Genomic DNA, 6,191 nt, shown 5'->3' with positions numbered 1-6,191 from the left:
GAAACATTGTGTAATGAAAATTAAACATCATGCCCTCATCCCAAGGCACCCGACACCCCTCCTAGAAGCCACATCTGTTACACATTCCTTCATGAATAATTCTGAGCACATCATATTGTCAGCTGCCCTCCCCACCATTTTATTTTTTATTAAAAAAACATTTTTTTTGAGACAGACTTTTGCTCTTGTCATCCAGGCTGGAGTGCAATGGTGGATCACTTGCCATCAGGAGTTCAAGATCAGCCTGGCCAACATGATGAAACCCTGTCTCTACTAAAAGTACAAAAATTAGCCGGGTGTGGTGGCAGGTGCCAGTAATCCCATCTACTCAGGAGTCTGAGGCAGGAGAATCACTTGAACTTGGGAGGCGGAGGCTGCAGTGAGCTGAGATTGTGCCACCACCCTCCAACCTGGGTGACAGAGCGAGACCCTGTGTCAAAAAAAACAAAAAAAAAAAACAAAAAAAAACAAAAAAAAAACAACTTGCATTTGGGCCAGGCGTGGTGGCTCACACCTGTAATCCCAGCACTTTGGGAGACTGAAGCGGGTGGATCACGAGGTCAGGAGATCGAGACCATCCTGGCTCACACAGTGAAACCCCGTCTCTACTAAAAATACAAAAAATTAGCCGGGTGTGGTGGCGGGCGCCTGTAGTCCCAGCTACTCAGGAGGCTGAGGCAGGAGAATTGCTTGAACCCGGGGGGAGGAGGTTGCAGTGAGCTGAGATCGCACCACCGCACTCCAGCCTGGGCGACAGAACGAGACTTTGTCTCAAAAAAAAAAAAAAAAAAACAGAAAGAAAGAAAAAGAAAAAGAAAAGAAAAGAAAAATGAGCCAAGGAGGGGAGGCTGTATCTTTATGGAAATGGAGACATTCCACGTTGTTGAATACACACGAGCCCCGCCCACCGTCTCCCCCTGCAGGACATGCCCAGCCTCTGGGGTGGAAGTCTTTGCCTTGGGCTTCAGAAATGTCTGAGACACGGGAGTGAGCTCTTCATCCAGGTAAGTCATGTCCCCACGGGTGGCTCCTCCCACTTGACTGTTCCCTTCCCTTGATTCTGGTTCTAGACAGACATTCTCCTACTACCTGGATTCTGAGTTCTGGACGGCAGTCTCACCCAGCCTTCCTCCCTCAATGCTTTGCTTCTCCATAAAAGCACCGTCTGCCCCGTTTGCATTTCCTGGGTGGCTTTGCCTTTCAGAACCTTTCCCTTCCCCCAACAGCTCAGTGACCCATCCATCCAACACGTACACGTAAAGCGCCTAGTATGTGCTGGGCACTTGGGTGAGCCAGGGGAGCCGAGGAGACCACGAAATACGGAGTCTCCATTTGCATGCAGTGGAGCTTACCCTGTAGTGAGAGGAGGAGAACGATAAGGAAGAATGAAGATCACTTCAGATACTGGGGGGAATTTATGCATATACTAAGTAAGGCAAGACAGTGGGCAGGAGGTTGGGGCAGGGGTGGGTTCTTTACCTTCCCGCGTCTGGGGAGTAACCAGGAGTTGCTTTTTGTTTTTTTTGTCAGAGTCTTGCTCAGTCACCCAGGCTGGAATGCCATCATAGCTCACTGCAGCCTTCGACTCCTGTGCTCCAGCAATCTTCCCACCTCAGCCTCCCAAGTAGCTGGGACTGCAGGCATGTACCACTACCCCCAGCTAATTTTTTTTTTTAAGATGGAGTCTCATTCTGTCACCGGGGCTAGAGTGCAGTGGTGCGATCTCAGCTCACTGCAACCTCTGCCTCCTGGGTTCAAGCGATTCTCCTGCCTCAGCCTCCCAAGTAGCTGGGAATACAGGCATGTACAGCTACGCCCAGCTAATTTTTTTTCTCTTTCTTTCGTAGAGACAAGGTCTTCATATGTTGCCCAGGCTGTTCTCAAACTCCTGAGCTCAAGTGATCCTCCCACCTCTGCCTCCCAAAGTGCTGGGATGACAGGCATGAGGCACCTCACTCAGCCAGCTTTGCATTTTCAATCATTCATCTCCCTAATCCTCCCCATTTGATGCAAGTGAAGTTGGGGACACATTGAAAAAAAAATCCTGGCTATGCTGTGGCAGGCATAGTGCCAGTGATTCACAAGCAGCATTCCACTGTCATCCTCACCACAACCTACAGATTTAAAAAAAAAAAAAAAAGTTTACCCAGTTTTAGAAGAGAAAACAGGCTCAGAAGAGTGAAGTCACTTTCCCATGATCCCGTATTTTTTGTTTTGTTTTGTTTTGTTTTGTTTTATGTTATTTTATTTTTTGAAACAGAGTCTCGCTCTGTTGCCCAGTCTGGAGTGCAGTGGGGCAATCTTGGCTCACTGCAACCTCCACCTCCCAGGTTCAAGCAGTTCTCCTGCCTCAGCCTCCCAAGTAGCTGGAATTACAGGTTATTTCTGTAATTTCTGTATCTTTAGTAGGGACAGGGTTTCACCATGTTGGCCAGGCTGGTCTTGAACTCCCAACCTCAGGTGATCCTCCTGCCTCAGCCTCCCAATGTGCTGAGATTACAGGCATGACCCGCCATGCCCAGCCGTATTTTCATTCAATCTCCTAACACACACACACACACACACACACACACACACACAAACAGACACACACAAATAGTTATGGGCACTCATTCATATGGCAGCTCAGGATTCTAACCCACACACAGCCTGGAAAGTTCCATCCTCCGAATGCCTCTCAGCCTCCTCCCCATCTCCTCAATGCAGTTTCCATGGCAACAGGCAGAGCCTGCCTGCATCCCAGACCCCCAGCGAAGGCTGCTAAGGACCAGGGCAGGGCGATGGGGGAGAAGCCGAGTAGGGGGAGGGAGCAGGCCTACTGTACCCCATCGGGGATTCAGGTTGGGCATATTAAAACTTAAAACGTGCACATTTAAAATGATGTCCTTGACGAAGGGCAAAACCCAGCCATGTGTGCCTTTGCCAACAGGCATGGAAATCACAGGTTTCTGTTCCGTGGCAGCCGCCAGCACCGATGATACAGCCTTTGTTGTCTAAAGATTAGTCATTTGATTGACTGATTATACCAACAAATATTTGTTGATTGCCTACTGTTGGCCAGACCTTGTGTGTGAGGCGGCAGCATCCAACACAGATGTAGTCTTTGTTCCCACTGGAGTTGACAACTTATTGAGACAGATAATAAATAGATATTGAAGTGGATATAGCTATAGAGATAGGGCTGGAGATTGAGGAAAGAAAAGAACTTCTGTCTGAGGAATGTGAGGGCTTTCAAATGATCGGGGCCCGGAGAAGCATTAAAATGACGCAGCAATTACACCCTACTCCCAGCTTTCAGAATCTCTTGAAACTGCTTGCTATTGCCATAAGTAGCTATAAATTAAACAATCCCCAGTCGGACACTAAAACCCATACCCTATAGCTTAACAATTGTCGGCAGTAAAAACCAAATTCCGTCAAATATTTAAAGAGGTTTATTGTGAACCAGGACGAGTGATCGAAGCCTGGGGTTACAGGGTCTCCAGAGGTCCTGAGGAGGTACGCCTGAGGTGGTCAGGTTCCAGTTTGGTTCTACACATTTTGAGGAGACAGGAATTGCAGGTAAAATCATAAATCAATACACTGAGGGCATACATGAGTTCAGCCTGAACCCGTGGACGTCTTGAAGTAGGGGGCTTACAAGTCATAGTAGGTTTTAAGGATTCTTTTCTTTTTTCACTCCCTCCTGCATACTGAAAACGTTTCTTGGAGTGTGTGTGTGTGTGTGTGTGTGTGTGTGTGTGTGTGTGTGTTTTAACACAGGTCTCACTCTGTTGTGCAGTGGCATGACCATGGCTCACTGCAGCCTTGACCTCTCAGGCTCAACTGATCCTCCCGGCTCAGCCTCCCAAGTAGCTGGGACCACAGATATGCACCACCACCGCCGCCTAATTTCATTTTAGTTTTTGTAGAGACACAGTCTCGATGTGTTCCCCAGGCTGGTCTCAAACTTCTGGGCTCAAGCAATCTGCCTGCCTCAGCTGCCCAAAGTGGTGGGATTATAGGTGTGAGCCACTGAGCCTGGCCTTAAGCATTCTCTAGTTGGCAATTTGAAAGAGTTACACTTTGTCTAAAGCAACTCAGTAGAAAGAAATGCTGAAGTTAAGGGGCCTGGTCCCCATCACACGATGCTATACCAGAGATGGGCTGGAAGTCAGCCACCTGGTTTAACAAGATTTTATGGTTTGTAGAGTGACTCCCTAGGCCACCTAGATAGGAATTTAGGTAAGAGAGAAAGAGGTCGTGGAGTCCTCACAATGCACACCTAATCACTAACCAATGTTATTTCTGTAAACTGTAAACAAAAAAATAAAATTCTAAGCCCCCCAACCTACTGATGGACCCTCCCCTCAGCCAAGGACATTCCAAAGTTAACCTGAGGCCAGGCGTGGTGGCTCAAGCCTGTAATCCCAGCATTTTGGGAGGCCAAGGCAGGAGGATCACCTGAGGTCAGGAGTTGAAGACCAGCCTGCCCAACATGGTGAAACCTCGTCTCTACTAAAAATACAAAAATTAGCTGGGCGTGGTGGCACACACCTGTAATCCCAGCTACTCGGGAGGCTGAGGCAGGAGAATTGCTTGATCTCAGGTGGCGAAGTTTGCAGTGAGCTGAGATCACGCCATTGCACTCCAGCCTGAGTGACAGAACGAGACTCCATCTCAAAAAAAAAAGAAAAACATCCACTTGTGGCCGGGTGCAGTGGCTCATGCCTGTAATCCTAGCACTTTGGGAGGCCGAGGCAGGTGGATCATTTGAGGTCAGGAGTTCCAGATCAGCCTGGCCAATATGGTAAAACCCCATCTCTACTAAAAATACAAAAATTAGCCAGCACGGTGGCATGCACCTGTAGTCCCAGCTCCTTGGGAGGCTGAGACAGGAGAATTCCTCAAACCTGGGAGGCAGAGGTTATGGTGAGCTGAGGCAACAGGGCAAGAATCCGTCTCAAAATAAATAAATAAATAAATAAATAATAAAAATAAATAAAAATTACAATTCACTTGTAACTGCTGCTAATCAGAGTGTGAATCAGGGGAAGTCAAATCTGTGCTCTTGGGTTGTAATCCTCAAGCTTGGCCCAAATAAACTCTTAAATCAATTCGGTCTCAGCGTCTTCCTTTTAGGTTGAGAGGATAGAGACACACACGTATGTGCATACGTATTTTACCATAATCTGTATGTACATAGGTAGCACCATATAGAACAAAATTTTTTGTAGTTTTGTCTTTTGACATTGGAAAGCACAGCTCTAAAAACTACTAAGAAAAAAATATATCAGGGTAAAAATAAAAACAGCAGCAGATTGTGATGGTGAATGAATACTTTGCACAAAATATTTTGCTTCAGGATGTCCAGGTCGTAGCCAGGAATTGACATTTCGACAAGCCCCCACCTGAACCAGGTGACCACCTTGGTACCCCAGGCAGGCAGGCAGGGAGTCCTCGGATCCTCCCAACAGCCCTGCTAGCTAGGGATGGTGATCACACCTGCTGCAGAAGAGTGGACCGAGGCTTCAGAGGGGAAAGCAATGACCAAAGATCAGATTGTGCCTCTCCATCTCTTCCCAAACAATAAATACAGGTATTTATTGAACGCCTGCTCTGTACCCACACGGGACTTTTACATCCACGCATCGTGTGCTCAAGGGCATGGAAAATTCCAGCCTGCAAGCCTTGCTTGCCCCATCCCGTCCCCCACACTGCAGTGGTTTCCATAGCAACAGTCTTGGTCGCAAACATCCCTTGAGTCCCCTGAAGGGAAGGAGGAGTGGTTGGTGTTGGAATAGCCTGGGCTGAGGGTGGTGGGACGAGGGGAAGGATTGAATTCTGCAGTTCCCACCCCACCCCATATTCCTGGTTCACTCAAGCCTTTAGGGCTCCTTCAAGGTCTCCTCGAATGGGGTTTTCGTAGAAGAACGAAAAAGGACCTGGGCGTGCAAGTGGCTGCCGGCTCAAAAAAAACAAACAAATAGAAATCCCGGGTTCTCCAAGGAGCAGCTGCCGCAGGTGCCTGTGACACCCCCAGCATCTATAGCCACCTTTCAGTCGCGCCTCATTCCTCCTCCAACACGGGTTGACAGAGAGCATATCATGTGCCAGGGACGATGTTAGGCCCTTGAGCATAATTTCAAAAACCTGCTATGATGAATAAAAACTGGTCTCCAAAAGCCTCAAGTGTCTCCCCAAAAAAACAC

General features: G+C 48.0%; 1 long non-coding RNA gene across 1 annotated transcript; it reads left to right on the top strand.

The window, feature by feature from the left end:
• The first annotated feature begins 965 nt into the window (after positions 1-965).
• On the top strand, positions 966-5,620 carry LOC115836951. The gene is made up of 3 exons (XR_004031961.1): positions 966-1,004; positions 3,449-3,561; positions 5,345-5,620. It is a non-coding gene; the product is annotated as an uncharacterized LOC115836951 (long non-coding RNA).
• The last annotated feature ends 571 nt before the right edge of the window (positions 5,621-6,191 follow it).

This window comes from Nomascus leucogenys, chromosome 10, assembly GCF_006542625.1.
Source record: "Nomascus leucogenys isolate Asia chromosome 10, Asia_NLE_v1, whole genome shotgun sequence".
NCBI lineage: Eukaryota > Metazoa > Chordata > Mammalia > Primates > Hylobatidae > Nomascus > Nomascus leucogenys.
The sequence above is the reverse complement of the archived record's forward strand: the minus strand, read 5'-3'. Positions and strand labels throughout refer to the sequence as shown.